We start from the raw sequence: 17831 nt of genomic DNA on the forward strand, positions 1-17831 counted from the left end.
TTAAAAATGGCAAGGCCAGCATCAGTAACTCCAGGGATGCATAAACTATAAATCTGAAGCTATAAACCAAGTCTGTCATAAATTATTATTTTAATTTTTTTTAAAAATGTAACTTTTAGAAACCATAATATATGTTGGATTTTTCTGGCTTTTATAACTTTTTATCAGTTGCATTTATCAAGTAACTAGGGGATCTAGGGAAGAACCAGGATCCCAGGTATGCATAAAAAAGGTATCCCTATTAAACTGCAAAAGATTTGTTATCCCAGAAAGTTTACGGGCCACAGCACTGTGAAGTTCAGTACCACAGTGCCTTAAAGATAGGTGCATTTAGACAAAACATCACTACATTATATAAGCATTTGTTTAAGGAAGAAGGAAGGGAGGAAGAAGTAAAAGGAGGACTTATACATGTTGGGTCAAAGATTGTCCACAGAGAAGGCAGCACAAGCCTAATACTTCTGTTTAATACTGCAGCCCTGTCAGTGTGTAGCTGGCACAAGTGTGGTACTGTCATACTACTGTGTCTCTCTGGCATCAGTTACCCATCACTACTTGGTATGCCATCAGGGAAACTCCTCCTCTAGAGATCTAGATAACTACAGAAATATAAGTAACTACACCAATAACTCTTTGCAAGGTGGCTGTGCTCACAGAGACTCTTCTATGAGTTATATTCTCAAACTGTCTAAAATCAAGGTTTGCCACCTCCTTTATTTCAATAAGACAAATGCATGTAAATAAATATTATTTATTAGAAATAAATTAGAAACAAATAAATTTGAAACAAAATTAGAAACATGCATTTCTACATACAGAGCAATAAAACAGAATGACACGTCTCTTTGTGGAAAACCCTGAAAGCTAACTTCATTTCTTTTCTGCTTCTTCTCTCCTCTCTTGCTAAAAATTAATATATCACAAAAGAAAACGATACTTTTCAGAGGAAACTCCGCCACTACTGACCACAGGGTGTCACTGTTACATTAAAATCTATAATTTCCCATTTCATTTATTTAGAAAATTGGTACATTCAGCCAAAAAAAAAAAAATCCTTTCCTCCTGAAACATATTGAGATGCAAGCAATTTGTGGGCAGACGTGCTGCATAAAATAGGTTAATACAGCATTCCTTTAACTTATTGCACACATCTTTTCATATTGCTACTGACACATTTATTATAAGTAAAGCTGGCAATGACATCTAGAGTTAAAGTTCCCTAACACTTCCCATCATAAGACCGTACTTTCAGTTGTTTATTACTTTGTCAGCCTTTAACTGCTGGATTTTATATTTTCCATGCCTTGTCTCCACCTCAGGCTGGATTGCTTTGGAAAGTTCTAGTGAAAAATGGGGTTGGCCACTTCCAAGAACAAGTTTTGGAGAAGAAAAACGCTTTGTTATGCTAATATTCAATAATTCTAATTTGAGCTTCTTGGAGACATTCTTACAGCTTTACACTCTCACATCTGGCACAGGAGTAGCACTGATTTTAACGGCTCACACAGCCTGGGGTTAGGAAAGTTCCACCTCACTGTCAGGAACCTGGTCAGTCTGATAACTAAAACGCCCAAGGGTCAAGCCAGCAGCAGTTGACAATGCTCCTTCCCTCAACCTCAGCAAAGAACTATGGAGCAATTTCTCTCTGAAACTAAGAAAATCTGTCTCTGGCCTGCAGTACATCACCTGCATGGGCAATCTCTCGCCTACTGGTGGAGCACTCAAGATCTGTGTTGTGGATCCAGATCTTCAGAGAATTTTCATGGATGTTTTAGGGGAATAAATGTCATTAAATGTACAAGAGACTGTTTTCCTGTTGATTTTTTTGAGATTTTGAAAAGCTTAGAAAGTCCTAATCAAAATCCTACACCGTAATAAAATTAAGATTGAGAAGCAGGAGTTCAGAAATCACTATTAGCATTGCCTTTGCGGGCATATTTTGCTCTCTTTTTGAGTATGTGTGCTCCTTTTTACTTACAAGTAACTATGGTTTGCTAATTCAGGACTGTACCGTATTAGAGCTACTCCCCTGCTAAGGATCACAAAACCTGCAGGGGGAGCAGGAGACACATTTTAAGATCTTGAGACCCGTGAAGATATGATGACCATCAGAGCACAGACCGACTTTCCATTCTCCCTGCCACCCCAAGCAACCCAGGGCGTTGCCAGATTTTCCAAGCCAGCTGCTGCTGATTTGAAGTAAGTAGTTATTGCCCCAGATGCTCTTCAGCAGAAGTCTCTGCTCTCAGATAAACCTCTGGTGGTTTCACAGTTTGTCTGCCTGCTATATGCTATGAATTAATCTGATTTAAAAATTTGGGATATTCAGTTTATAGATTCAAGTTCGGACACAGTCAGGAGACCTGTTAAACATGTATAACAGAGAAGATAATTTGGGGATCAGGAAGGAAAGAGGAACTAGAGAGGAAAAGCTATGGGCAGCAATGGAGTGGGCAGGAGGAGAACTGTTTAGTCCACAGATACAACATTTATGACAGATTGTCTGTGCCCTATATGCAGCCACAAGGTTCTTCTCACATGCTACATCACAGTGCAAATTAACAAAAATAAACCTGAAAACATGCTGAGGGCTTTGAATGGACAGGAAAGACAAAAGGTTTACTTAAAGTGGTGGTAACGGATTGTTCAGGGAGAGGAAAATTTTGCTGAGACTAAAGAAGGACTGTTGGGAACTGGTGACACTGAAGTTTTGATCAAGAAACAAAATCCACTCACTTTGCCAGGGATGTCTGACAGAGGATAAACTGAGTAGAGAAGTACCCACAAAAATAAGACAGCTGAATTATCATAATGCCTAAATTATGGAGCATCAGCTGAGAATGAGTTGAATGAAGGCTGGAACCACAGATGAAAATGAATACACATTGCAGGGAACACACTGTGCATTACGATACTGAAAAAGGACAGAGCGCTGCTGTGGTGAATCAGAGAAAGGCACTGTTCTAATATTTGAAGTGGATGTGGCAATATTTGAAGTGGATATGGAATACAGGAATGCATCAATGAAAATGATGAATCTGACCTGAACATCACATCATCTGAAAAGGCTACTTTCTGCATACATTCAGGCATCATATAATGTAGTTCAACTATCTTAACTGCACCTTTTGTTTGTATCTATACCTTAGAAAGAAACTACAATTTTTTTCAATCTTTTTGTTAACTCCTGATTAACTCCTGTCAGCTCCCAACCCTTTTAGTTACTGGAAGACCAGCTTCTGTTGATTCACTGTGTGGCTTAAACTGGGTGGCCAAAAATGTTCCTGGAGGTCCAATTTCCCTCAATTTGCATGATGCACTAAATGGCAGAGGACACTAGCTTGTACCAATGTAAGCAAGCAAAATAGGTGGGTGGCTAAAAACATTTTTTAATAAAGTACATTTGTAGCAATAATAGTGTTTATAAGAAAGCTGGAAAAGCAGAGCAGAACTATTTCATTCCATGGCAGTATTATGGCATGTCAGCATCAGGGTATCTTAAGGAGTGAAATGGTAACAGCATTTAAAATCCCATCTGACTTTCATTCAGCTAGAGCCCTCACACAGCAGCACCTGACTCCCCTAGAGCCAGGAACATCACCCACCCACAAAACCCACTTTGTTTTGACTTTCATTCCCCACATTATCTCTGAAATCCCACCCACCTGCCACCCTGTCAGCAAAAACAGGGACCTTCCCACATCCCTGGGGCTCATCTCCAGATGTCCTGTGGAGTCCTACAGAAGTATCAGCTCTGTGTCTAAGCGCTGGTCACCTATACAGCATGTGTGGTCTTCACAGTCTGAAACCACCACTGGCTCACTGGAGTAGAAGCTTGGGAAGCTCAATGGACAAAAATTCATAAACCCATGGCAACACCTAAACAGAAGACCCTGCTGAAGCTAAAGTTTTTAGCTATTTCAGAAACACCAGGATGGTGGTGGGTTCTGTGCACGTTCCTTGAGAAGCCTAGACCCTCTCCAATTTCATCTTTACCCCTCCACTTTTCAACCAGATTTTATTGCACTTTGAATTTCCTTAGGCAACAGCAACACTTAACTGCTTACAAGAATCTATTTCATACAGACCTAGATCTCTTGAAACTGCCCAGCCTTCCGGAGGTAAATTGGACTAATTCTTACTTTACTAAAATTATTATTCTCTGGGAGCTTGCTTGAGCAAAAGCATGAACTTCAAGACTGTATCATTATTATTAAAACCACTAAAATAGTTCTAACCTGCAGTTGGAATTCCCAGATTTGATGCCTCTTGTAGATACCAGTGACAATCAATGAAATATAATTCCCCAATAAGCAGGCAGAAAGAAAAGGACCTCATTGTATCAGAGAACAAAAATCTGTTTTCATCTTTTTAACTGTTACTGTATTCATTTCACTGCTTTCAGAAGAAGCAATAGTTCTCTTAATTCCTAAGGCTACTTATTTTGTAAAAGAAGATACCTAACCTAAGTCACACATTTCTAACAGGGCACATGTGTTATAATGATGTAGTCTGCTACTTTGATCAAGAAAACCACTTTAACTTTCATCAAATGTATAAATGTATTATTTTATGCATTGTTATACTTGTTCAGATTAATTCAAAATGTAATAAAAGAATGTTCAGAATTTTGAATTCTAATTTAGTTTTCCCTGGTATCATCCCCATATTGTGTTAATATACACAATAAATGTTTCATATTTACAACGCATAGTGTATGCTCACAGCAGCTACTTTTTAATGTGCTAGATAATTCTTCTTTCTTCTCATTTCTGGTAATATATCTCATGGCAGAAATGAAGAATTGTACATTCTATCTCAAGTTGAATAAATGTGTATCTCCATCATTCGCTATCATTCCATATTAGATTTAAAGTTCAGGTCAAAAAGGATTAGTACAGTTAATGCTGTTAAATAAAAGCCTGCACTTTTTATTCAGGAATAACTACTATTTTGAATCTCTCTTACTTCTATTTTCATAATCCCTTGAGTGAAACAACGCTTTATTCTGATTTCGTATGTAGGACATAAGGAAGTTTGGAGATTCTGCTCCCTAATATTCATTGACAAAATATATTCACCATAAAGAAAAGTAAATTGCCAAGATGTACGGTAAACTACCCATAGAAAAAGGTTCCTGGCATTTATTACATCATCTGGATTACACAGGTGCATATTCATCTTCTCCCATATTTGGAAAATAAGAACTGCATTCTCCATTCGAACGCTTTCAACTTATTTACAGCTAGACCTGGAGACTTAATATTTATCATCACAAAGTATAAAGCCAAATGTCCTTTTTCTTCAGGAGCACCAAAGATTAACAGATTAGAATGTTTTCCACATGTCCATTTTACTGTCAAGAGAATATTAAAGAAGTTTTCCAGCTTCCGCAGCTCAGCCAGATGTCAATGGATCCCACAGTGAAGCAAAATTGGCAGAGTAGCCTTCTCATGACCCCAGCATTGTTTTATCAAGGATCAGTTTAAAAGTATAAAGGGCCATTTCTTGCTGAGATCTGTAATGTTTTTCAGCCCTTTTCCCCTGCAATTACACAAAAGTGCTGACTTTGTTGAACTACTGATATGCAGTAGTATTCCTTATGACTTCTCTCACACTGTGCTATAATTGCTGTTTGTGTTGGCACAAGAAAAGTACCACGTCTTGTTTCCACTGTACATTTCCGGACTCTGGTTTCAGTAACATCAGTGTAGGATATTGTACTGGGCATATGTTTTGTTGTGTAAACATTAACTGGTAATTTACCCTGTCAATCTCCACAGTATGGCCTCTAATTAGCAGAGGTTGAGGGGCTTCAGATGGACATTTTATAAAATATTTACAAAGCTATACTGCTGCTTTTTTCTTCATTGGTATCAGGGTTCTGAAAATCATTGCATGGAAAAAAATACACCACCACCAAAAAAAAAAAAAAAAAAAAAAACATAAAGCAAAACCCAACAACGAAAACAAATGTATTCATTTTTGCACACCTCATTCTCTAGAGGAAGACCAGGTTCACAGTTAGTTAAGCAAAAGTTATAGCAAAATTTCAGTACATGTTATGGTATAATAAAGTATTAAATATTTGTGTTTTTTTTTTAGTTAATTTATTTTTATTATTTCCTTCTACATCTTTTGCAACAAAAAACAGTAGGTTATTTCCATCAGTACATTTGTTTTTTTTAATTCGTTCCCACTAAATAAACCCTGAATTTGCAAATAGCTATACACTTGCTTAATTTTATTCCAGATTCAGACAAATGTATTTAACAAATGGGACCAGTAAGGTCGTGTTGGAAAATATAGCTTCTACTGCAAAGATTCAGAACCAAGGAGCAATCTCCCTTTAAGAACTCTGGAATATATGTTTTATTCATTCATCTATGTAATTTCAAGGAAGTAGAACTTTCCATTTTCTGCTACAATATGATGTCCTGAGTAGAAACCCAGGAAGGGATTAAACAGTTAATAACTACAGTAAAGTAGTGACCAAAGAGCATGTAATCAAATAGGGCATCTTTTTGGACACCATGTGTCAGAGTGAGTCTTTATTTAACATAAAGTTTTCACCATGATTTTCATCATAATGCAGTAAACTTTAAAAGAAAGTGTAACAGTTTCTCAGCTTCTACTATTCCATTATAACTGGATCAATTTGGTAATGTCCATTACATTACATTACAATACCTTATTACATTACAGTACCTCCGAAAGAATCTTGCCTTCCAAGGTGGGCAGTCACAAAATATAATCTTACATTTTTTTCCCCTTATGCTGCATAAAGTTCCTTTTTTATATATCAAAAAATAAAAAAAGACAGTTGCAAATTGCTCATCTAAAACTTCTTCTAACAGTAAAGCCAGATCACTGCCTTTGTTTTAAAAAACATTCAACTTAGCACCTTCTCTTTTGCTGTAAATGCACATTATATTGCCTTGCTACTTGCTAAGTCTACTTTTACTCTGTTCATACAGTTTATTCTTAAGAGGAAAATATACATCAAATACTGTTACAGGCTGGTACAACTCTTACTGTGAGTAACATCTAACTATAGGGAATAAAGATCAGAGAAAAATCTTTTTATAATTGCTTACTTCCTGCATTTGAAAGGACTTTACATTAAGCAAATCACATTATTTGCCTCTGACAATCTGTCACTGTACAGTACTTGCACTACACAACAAAGGAGAAAAAAAATTAAATAAACAGGAAAATATGCAAGCTGGCAAAAATTAAGGAGTGTACCATTCATTTATCTCTACAATGATCAAAAAGGTTTTATTTTTGAAACCCTAGCTGTTTCGATTTGTACTGTAATATTTCAAAAGAAAAAAAAATAGATAAATGACAAATGAATTACTTCAGAAGAATGGTCCAATGTTGCTTTTGGACAGCACAGAAAGAAAAGATGATTGTCATACTTTAAGTACTGCATCAGCTTTGGTTTCTGTCTTGACTGAAGAGTCATCTTCGACTTATTCCAGTTATGTAAGATGTTCACTTGCTCTCATACAACTACAAAGATCTACCCAACATACTCTGTTAGAGTGAACTCAGGAACTTCACTATGTCTGATGGTAGTACCTCTGCACTTTCTGCAATTTAATTTACCCTAGGAAACATCCCGACAGCTTGTTTAAAGCCACCTGACATGTCTCAACAATAGGAAGTAAATCTCCCTCCTTCATTGTTTGCTGGATCGTAACAAAATTGGTTCTGAGGAGCCATAAATATGCAAGAATGGCCAGAGGTTTAGTTCCACCCCCTCAGCACAGCTGTCTGTAGAGCTGCCCAAAAAGGAAGTAAGCATCATCCTGTAAACACTGCACTTCCCTACTGGAGACACTGGGATTTGGGACCCAGTTGCAGCTATTTCCCAGGACTGTTCCTGCCATGGCAAACTAGTCTGACCCTCGCCTGGGTCTAAAAGTCAGCTTCCATGCAATACCTTTTTTCCAGGCATAAACTAGAAAAACCATGCTCACAAATAACATAAGGTCATGAAAAGAAACATCAGTCCCAAGTGAGAAGCACTGTTGCAATTCTGTCCTTACTTTACGCTTACTGTTAAACTCAAAAATAATTACTTTAGGGAGAAAAGGGAGAGAGAGTCATTTTGACAGTGTGGAAAAATACACATGCTTAAAAGCCATTTGTCTTCTTCTAACTGATGGATGCAGAGTCATAGCCTGATTAAAGTGCAATATGATTTTAGGGAGAATTTCTAAAAACAAGTAAAGCAACTCTTATAGAAATAATTTCTTTTTAGAATGCCATGAAAATATGTCCTTACATATACTTAATATAATTGTATCCTCACCAAACTTTTAATTTTTTAGAATTGTTTTAAAATTATGTTGTACTATATGGCACTACTATCACTGCACCGCATAGCTTTTCAGTGTACAGCATGTAAGCTCAAAATGAATAGAAAGTGAAAGGAATAAGGCTATACCACAGTCAATCCAGAAGGAGACTAGCTGAAAACATAAAGCTAGGTACACAACTATTGGCATACTCAGATATTCTAAATTAGCAAAGATCTAAAAATAGATATCCTAGAATTACCATCATAAGGACATCTTAATCACAGGAACAAATAGGTAGTCTATTAACATGAACTAAGTATTAATCTAGAATATATTTTAGATTACTATTTTTTAAAAACAGACTTTACTTTTGTGGCATATTTAAATTAGAAATTTAATTTAAATTGGCATGATAGCTATATCAGCTGCAAAGATTGGCCAGCATCTTCCATATTCAGATCCTATGGTACAGTATGTTATAGCTTTGCCAATTTTTCATTAATCAAGCTGAAATCCTGTGGGACAGATATCTGCCCTGAACTGATTGCTTTGGAAAAATTTGGCCATAATAGTTCAGCTTTTCAAAACAACTTAAATGCGCTCCTTTTCTCATGGTAATTAATGATAGCCTCCTGAAGTGCTCATGACCCCACGTCTTGAACCAAGGACATGTAATCTGGGGAGTCCCACCTCAGCCGTACAGACAGACACAGTGTACAGCTGCATCATGAAGACCTGCATCAGTAGGGCAGTGAAAATCCTCAGGGACTCCAGCAGCACAGAACACAGCCCAGGCTGACCAGAACGTCTGAAACCTCAGCCATGGGGACAGCCTCCAAAAGCCACTAGGAATGACAGCAAAAATTCTTTTCTGTGCTGTTAATATAAAGAAATTTGCGCTCTCTTGTTGCTATGTATATCACCAGTAGACTAAACTGTGTTGGGGAAGACTCCCAGGTACTGGAAGTCAATCGTCCACTGTGTGTAACTCTTGCCACAGTCTCTGGAACAGCTTTGGCCTGGGACAGGTAGGGTTCCAACAAACAATTTCTGGCACATTTGGGGAACTAGCACCACATAGAAATCATTCATAGATGGCAGTGACCTTGTTTTGTAGGGTAAAAATGACCTCTATTACCTTGTTTTGTAGGGTAAGAATTTGATTTTATGGATGCAAGCTTTTTTCATATCAGTTGGCCTCAGTGCCAGGGAAGCCCAGGCACGTTTAGTTTACATGCATAGATGTAGCCAGTTGACACTTCACTGGACCCAGGCCGCAGAAAGAAAGGTGACTGATTCAAATGGAGATATGACAAAAATAAATACAGCCTGGGAAACATCATGAAATTCAGTGGGGGAAAAAAATAAAGGAAAGATATAACTAGAATTGGAGAATATTTGAGAATGAGGAGGTAGTTCTAAGTCTATTCAGACACGTAGTCTGATGAGACAGAAATTGGTGAAGAATGTGGGAAGGATGCTAAGAGGGGAGAATGGGACTAGCTTGCTAGGATGAAGCAGATCTGGGATGAGCCAGTGTGTAGGATACTCGTGTGTGGAAATACCACTTCATTTGTTGTAGGTGTGTAAGAGGCAAGCAAGATATCATAAAACCAAAGGGGACAGGTAATAGCTGTGGAGAACTGGACTGGATTACAGAGTGCCTATGTGATGCTGAATGAGGCACAAAAACAACCTTCAAGCCAATGAAAAGTCTTTGTTTTCCAGTCATCTTGATAATCTAGATTTTCAGACAGTGAATCAAAAACTGTTGTAAAATAACAAATATTTACAGACAGTCATCTTGTCAAACCTACAGCCTACATGTAGTCTCATGTGAAAAAAAAAAAAAAAAAGTACTACCTTTTTATGCATGCAATCCAGTTGAGGCACAACAGAAAAATGCATGGGGAATTTGACACCAGTGTGCCCTCACTATATTTTTATGCATGCTACAGCTCAGTGATTTCAGTTTTCTAGTGCTATATTTTCACAACTCCTAAAAGTACTAAATATTTATTTTGAATTGGGCTTAGCATTTTGAAAACTATTTTATACTAATTTGTTCTATAAACACCTGAAAACCTTTTTTGAAAAGCCTTCTTACATTTCCAGCATTTGGAAGTAATTTGTTTCTATTCCAAAAAAATGAATGTCTGTCTCTAACAGAAAGAGCTGGATTACTGCCCAGTCCACTTCAGAACTGGATGATGCTGACTCTTAGTCATTTAAATAGTCAAGTTAAACAAGACACAGTTGGGATGATAGAAGGAGGTCTGTAAAAAGACTATTGCTCTGGCTATGTGGACTTACAGCTAAAAAACAATGGCTAGGAAAATAGTGAAAGAGGAGAAAATTAACATAAGTGCCAGGGAAAATATTATGATTAGGTGATGTAAGAACATGGTATCTGTTCATATCATTCTCCTTTCTTGCCAGTGAGCTGCCAGCAGTATATTTACTCCACTTAGGCACAGAGGGAGACAAAGAATGGGAGAAAAAAAAAAAAAAAGGAATTACAAAGGAGAACAAAGGAGAGAGAAGACAACAGCCTGACCAAAGTACTGTCCTCAGATGAGCCTATAATATGCTGGTTAATTATCTAAATTATATCCTGTGCTACCTTGTATAAGCCTTGTTTGCAATCACAGTTTTCCAAACCTGTAATCAACTGGCAAAAGGTGAAATAAGACAGAACTCTCTACTCATATTCTATGAATTCTAATTTCTTTCCATTTTACAAACTATAGTCCTAGATATGATAACTAATGAATGATGCAGAACAGCATCCAATGAAGGGCTAAGAATCATTTATAATAAATCATCTGAATCTGTTTATTTTTATATGCATAGAAGTGCACTCACAACAGGAGAAAGATGCCCAGTAATGTAACAAATACTAGAGTGCCTACAGAATGGCCTTAATGGTTCTAGATTTAATGAAACACAAAATTACCAACGAAGCTGACACTGGAACATACCACCAACACTGAAGAATGAAACGTGCAATTGAACATCACTTACAACATGGGAAACTCAGAAGTGAAAGCATTCAGGAGGTGATTAAGAAAGCTACAATAAAACAGCATTCCAAGAAAAAAAGTATAAGTAGGCCAGCACAGAAAAAGAGGAAGGAGCATAAAGCATTTGGGCCAAACACATTCCTTCTATAAATCCACAGCTTCAGTGCTATTAGTACAGAAATTATCTTTGGATTTAAGATAGAAAATTGCTAAAACCACTTTAGAATTTATTTCTCTAGTTGCTACAGTGATTTCTCCATTCATATTCCATTTAGATCTAGAGTGATAAATCCATATGAGCTTGCAGAGACATACAAAGACACACATGGATTTGCATGAGAAATTCAGGATTTAAGAATGTTTTAAAAGACAGTTGAGGCTTGATTTTAAGCCAAAGGGAAGTTGCGTCTACTGCTCCAAGTTACCACTAGTGAGAGAATTTGGAGACAAGGATAATCTATAACTGATGAAGGATCTCTTTTTCTGATTAGTATCCTGAAACAGAGAGAGTTGAGGTTTGTTGGTTCAGTAACTAGGGTTGAAAGCTTCTGAAATTCAATCATCATATTAGAAGCAGCTAGAAGAATGAAGATTTCTATTATTCGTTAATTGTTTATAATATACTAAGATTTTTTTTTTCTTAAGACCATACAGGCTACCTGTTGGTATATTAATGTAAATACTTCTTTGTCTTAGCAACTCTGGCTGCTATTTCAGTATATAATAAAATATGTTATTCCCTTTCCTATCCTAAAAAGTGTGAAAACTAAAAATTTCAAAAACTAAAAATCATGAAGCAAAGTCCACTGTTCAAACTTTTTTTTTCCTAGCAATAGTGTAACAGTTGTAATATTAGCAATGAGGAATTTATTTGTTAACTATCAGGCTATCAGGTTTTTCTGAAGCACAGAGAGAAAGATCAGAAACATTCAGCCCTTTAGAAACTGCATACTATGCACATCCTGTGAGAAACAGCAGAAAGCAATAAAAACAGGGTTGCTCCTTCTTTTGTACTGATCTGAGAAAAGAGCAGGAGCGGTATTGTCTGTTCATTTTCTTTCTTTTTTATTTTGTTGAAATTACAGGCAATAATATAAAACCAGTACTTATGAAAAAGGCCAAAAAAGAGAAAGAACAGAGAAAATACTGGAAAACATCTCTCAGATTTTCAGTATGAATGCTTATGTTTTCATTTTTTTCCCATATGTAGGTCTGATTTATTCATTTCTGCAGTATGCTTTTTCACTTACAGAAGTAACTAGCTGACTGCTTATAGTAGTAATATTATTTTATATAACACAAGTGTTTTTCTACTTTTCTAAAGTGCATACCCCCTCTTTAAGTTTTCTTAATAGAAACTTTGCAATCTGGTACTTTTTCACAGTTCACCTGCCATTTTCCCCCAACTTACCTGCTTTAAAATATAGTCTTACTCACTTCTGTTTTCATTCTTGAAGAGTTTTTCACTCTTTTCTTTTTTAATGCAATGTATTTCTTCAGCTTAAACATCTAAACTTTTTAATTGCTAGCTTTACTGATGTTTTATGTTGTTTCTATGAGGAAAAATGAATGAAAGGAAACAGAAATAAAAACGCAAATTGATGTTTGCTAAAGAATTTTTTTGTCATTACTAATGGCTTTCTTAGTTTACTGACAAATAATTCAAAAGTATCATTTATACTTTAAACCCAGAAAAGTAACCCTGATGAGTGCCCTGAACAAACTAGCTCCTAGAGAAATACAAAAGCTCTACGAAGACCTGTTTTTTAACGGACAAGCATGTTGTAACAAATAATCTTTTACCTTACCTAAAATTAGCATATTCATATACTCATAGTTTTGGTCCCAAACTTATTTCTTTTGCATGTTTTAGAGTATTAGACAGATTTACACTTAAAAAAATGTGCTAGCTATCCTTTTTCTCACACTGGAAGTCTAAAATTTCTAAATCTAAATCTAAAAAGTTTAATTTCTATACATTAGACTGATTGTCCTTAACAGGAGCACTATGGTAGAGTAAATTACTCATATAAGCAGGAAAACCTGGGACCCACAGGCCAATACTTCCACAACCTTGCTGATGGGTGCTTTCCAGATAGAAGATATTCTGTTTTATAACTCCATTTGTTTCCTGCCATTTTGCCAACTTTCCACTTATTACATGACTCTATGCCTTAATATTAACTTCCAGTACAGAACACTGTAAATTGTTTTCTGACAAATCAAAGCATATGATGGCCACTGGATATCCTTTGTCTTCTTTGGCAGCAACTGCCTCAAAGAATTCCAGCAAAATACTGAAGCATGACCAGCCCTTCCTGAATCCCATTCTCAGTCAAGCTGTGCTTTTTCTAATGTTTCCCTATCTGACCCTTGAAATTAGTTTCTGTAGCTCTCTGTTAAGTCTTCTGCAGTTTCTTAGCATATCTTGATTCACTTGTAAACAGCAGAGGAAAATAAACCTGTGAGGTCTCCTGAAACCTGTCCACTTCTACGCATTTCTCAAAACAAGAATGCAAAAAAAAAATTAACATTTTTCAAGATCCCAAAATATGTAAGTGTTTAATATGGTAAGTCTTTCCCACTCCATATTGTACTGCATAAATTCTTCAGAGTGCCAGGCTATGCAGGGGAAAGGAAATGGAGTATTACATGGATTTGAATGGACATGTAGATGTATTTTGATCACTTGCCCACTCATATACATTAGCTTTTTTTTAGCTCAAAATTATATTTTGCACCAGATTTGAAATCTGTTTATAAATTACAATTTCAAAAATAACTTTTAAATCTGGACTTCATAAAAATAATTTGTACTTGTCTGATATTCTTCGTCTGTGTAGGTTTTTTAGCATTTCACACACGCACACACACAAAAAAAAAAAAAAAAGAAAAAAAAAGAGAGAGAGATGAGCCTTATTTCTGTTTCATAAATGAAAATCTGAGGAAAAGTGATGTGCACAGTGACATGTCAAGTCACGAAAAGACAAGCCAAGATTTTATGTTTCCTGCCTCCTGTACCTCATTCATTCCATATAATACCTCCCTGCTGGCTTAAAAAAATTGTCTTTAGTATAATGTTGAAATGTTAACTAAACTATTAAAAATAAGTTTAGATGTAAATCATTTCAATGCTAGGCAATGGGCACCCTAGCACACAGCAGAAAATAATACAGTCCTAGTGGTATTTAATGTATTATTCAAGCAAGAACTTTGGCAACATACACGCTCATCTCCTCAATTACTATTTATTGCCCCCCAAAAGAGTATACTTTGGCTTATTTAGCAACAGGCAAATATGGCTAGACTACCTTCCTCACCCATTAAGCTCATATTCACTGTTCCATGACAAATTCCTAGCTCAAGTCTAGTATGATGGCAATACGCAAGGCTTCACACATTTTCATGGTTGCTTATGTCTTCTCGGCCCTATAACAAAAGTGTCAATTTATTTTACTACACTATAGCTCTGAATGACTGTGCTTTGCAAGGAATTAAAAATACAGTATTTCTTACAAAAAAAAAAAAAAGAATGATTGTCTTTTTTTTTTCTTTCTGTATATTATTTTGAATGTCCAATACTAATGAGTTAGATAAGAGTTGAGTGATGTAGGTGTATAAACAAATTTCTAGTCCTACCACAACTGTAGCCTATGGTCGCTAGGAAGAAGCACAACTACCAGTGATAAACATACAGACTAGGAGTCAATGGTAGATAAAGGTGGGAGACCAGAGAGATTTTATATCTTTATTCAAAGCTTGTGCATACTTCTCTGTTTTACGAGGAGCAAGTGAAGGAAGTGAAGTGGTTAAACCTACATTTTGAGCACATAAAAAGCAGTCCAAAATTTTGATCATCCAAAATGGTGACCATTTATATCAGCACATAAATAAATGTACATACCTGAATTAATGACGCTTTGAGCTAACGCTCCTTTCTTTGTTCTCTTCTAACGTCTTTGTTTTGCTACCCAGCATGCTGTGGGTTTTTGATTGCTATTTCATACTTAGAAAAGCAGAGAACTGAGTTTTTTAGCTTTATTGTTGAGGTTTTACTTACACCATGTCCTCATTACTCTCTGCTAATACAGCATTTTGCAAGAGTTCAGCTAGTTTTTAAATCATCATTAATTTTGTGACCCTGTCCAAGCAGTCATACAAAAGATCACAATCTAGCTATGTTTTTTCATTATAATTATTTAAAAAAGGGGGAATTTCAATGTAAATCCAGGAAAAACAGCTCGTTTTAACTTTCTGTCTTTTTGGAAATGAAATACAAGCAAGAAATGAGTACATAAAGCTCATGAAAACTAAACTATAGGAAAATATGCTTTTAAGTTCTTACAAAACAAAGTTTTGTAAAATTGTACTTCATAAAATTATCCTGTTGCTTCTTTCGAAATCAAGAATACTGTATGTATGTGTTTATGTATAAATCAGCAAAAATGTAACAAGTTACCAACAGAAACCCAAGAACAATTGAATATTTATATGTGATTAGTATACAAACATAGCTGCCTTCTTCCCGCTCAGCCTCCTACCATTGCTATCCATACTTTCATGCCATTCTACTGTTATTTCTTTTTATTACTTCTCTATTTTATTCAGCTACTGTAATTTGTATGGCTTCTAGCTGTACATACAAGTCACTTACTGAGCTACACTAGCATGAGTACTGGATCCTTTAGTAACCTTTACTATCTAGTAAACTTATTTAGTAAATAAGTTAGACAAAGCAAAGGTGTAGGAATTGTCTTCAGGATACAAATGCAAAGTGAATTTTCTAGAACAAAAATATTATTACAGATGCTGTACCTAGTTGGAAATTCATCATTATGAATATAGTCTTTAGGTCAAATAATCCCAGAAATGCCAGTCCAAAACTTAAGAGAATTGTGGCTAAAGTTGGTCTGGCAACTAACTGGCAACTAAAGGCAATGTTAAAACGTTAAAACTCATGATACCCCTCAGACATAGATATCAATGCCTCTGACTGTTTTTTTGGTCCAGCTTTTTTTTTTTTAAACACAGAAGAGTTCCCAATGCAGAACTGTTAGGGCTTTGTGTACAACCAGACACAATGAAATGTATGATTTAAATGAATGTCAATAGCTTGCCTCTCTGACAGACAAAGCCTCCAGCCAAGCCCCAAGATCAAAGCACATGAGACCTGCTAACTTGCACAGCCGCTGTATCTCCCACTTCAACACTATCACCTGCTACTCAGAACCATCCTTAAATCAGAAGATACCGGTTGCTGGTCCCTCCTCTAAATATTCAGCTATCTCAAGTAGCAGCCAAGGACAGGCTGCTCCATGAAGGCAGGCAAGCCAAGAGCCAAGAGTCACAGCTAGGTCAATGGCAGCAGCAACCTCACCAAAAAGGAGACAGGAAGTTGAGTCAGTGAGTTTAGGTCAAGATCAGGTATGGAGACAGTAACCAGGATCAGTCACAGTCCAGTGATCACCCAACAAGATCCTAGTGATGAGCGAGGTCCAAGGTCAAGCCAGAAAGTCAAGCCAGTGAGCGAGGATGAGGGTGAGAATCAGGGTACAAAAGTGGGTGTAGCACAGCTGCAACACTGCTGCAGGGTAGTTCAGGTGGCGGCCAAGCACAGGAGCTTCAGGTTTAAAGCCACCCCTAAGTGAAGGAGGGGGAGCCCCTATAGAAGCATCTTAGCAGCAGTTCCTTGGCAGGAGGTCTTAGCAGTGAGCTGGTGTGTTGGCCTCTAATAAACAGCTAAAGGGGTGGTCAGTGAGATGTTACTACAGGGAAACCAAACAGCCACAAACAGCACATCCTGTATTTGAAGAAAGAGACAAGTCGGGTACTCACACCTTGGAGATGATTTTGGGTGGAAATTTCATCTCACCTAAGGCTTCAAGTGTAAGCGTTAAAGAACCATGGAAGAGGGGAATTTAAACCATAATCCCTTTTTCAGTTGCTTAACATAGGCTCTCCCATTTCAGGCTGCTGGCTGTTGGGAACTCTGTTCCCATAACATAACAATCCTTGTGAATTAATATACCATGACCTTCTGCTACTTGCAGATCCCTTTCCTAGTTGTGGCACTTAAAACTTAGACATATCAACACCTACTGCATTTGTGTGAATCTAGTCCTTATTCCGTATGTAAACTTGAGCCACAAAAATATGCAAGTTGGTTAGTCTGTCCACCATGTACAGAAGGGGCTAGAATCTACTCAGTTAAGTTATGAAGGGAAGAGTTCAGCAGCCAGCCATTCCTATTTCTTAATAATAATAATAATAATAATAATCTTTAAAATTCAAGGGCCTTAAAGATATTAATGAACAATATATTTTTTTTCATCTCTGTACAGGGATATATTTTAATGTCTATAATGAAAAACACCCTATTCTCAAACATGAACTTTTCAGCCCTGAAAGTTTAATTATAGGCTTGTTAAATTCTGTTTCTGATACTAAAGTGTGCATTTCTTTTCAAATCTTGTAGTGTCTAGTACGGTGGAAATGA

General features: G+C 36.5%; 1 protein-coding gene across 4 annotated transcripts in view; it reads right to left on the reverse strand.

The window, feature by feature from the left end:
- HMGCLL1 (3-hydroxymethyl-3-methylglutaryl-CoA lyase like 1) overlaps positions 1 to 17831 on the reverse strand; it is an 84303-nt gene that overhangs the window by 12374 nt on the left and 54098 nt on the right. The window contains exon 9 of one of the 4 annotated variants that reach the window (XM_040552748.1): positions 13881 to 13957. The exons of the other annotated variants lie outside the window; for them this stretch is intronic. The gene's annotated coding sequence lies outside the window, so the exon portion shown is untranslated. Of the gene's footprint in view, positions 1 to 13880; positions 13958 to 17831 lie in introns of those variants that run through there. 4 annotated transcript variants of the gene reach the window in all.

The sequence above is a fragment of the Cygnus olor genome, chromosome 3 (genome assembly GCF_009769625.2).
Source record: "Cygnus olor isolate bCygOlo1 chromosome 3, bCygOlo1.pri.v2, whole genome shotgun sequence".
NCBI classification, from domain to species: domain Eukaryota; kingdom Metazoa; phylum Chordata; class Aves; order Anseriformes; family Anatidae; genus Cygnus; species Cygnus olor.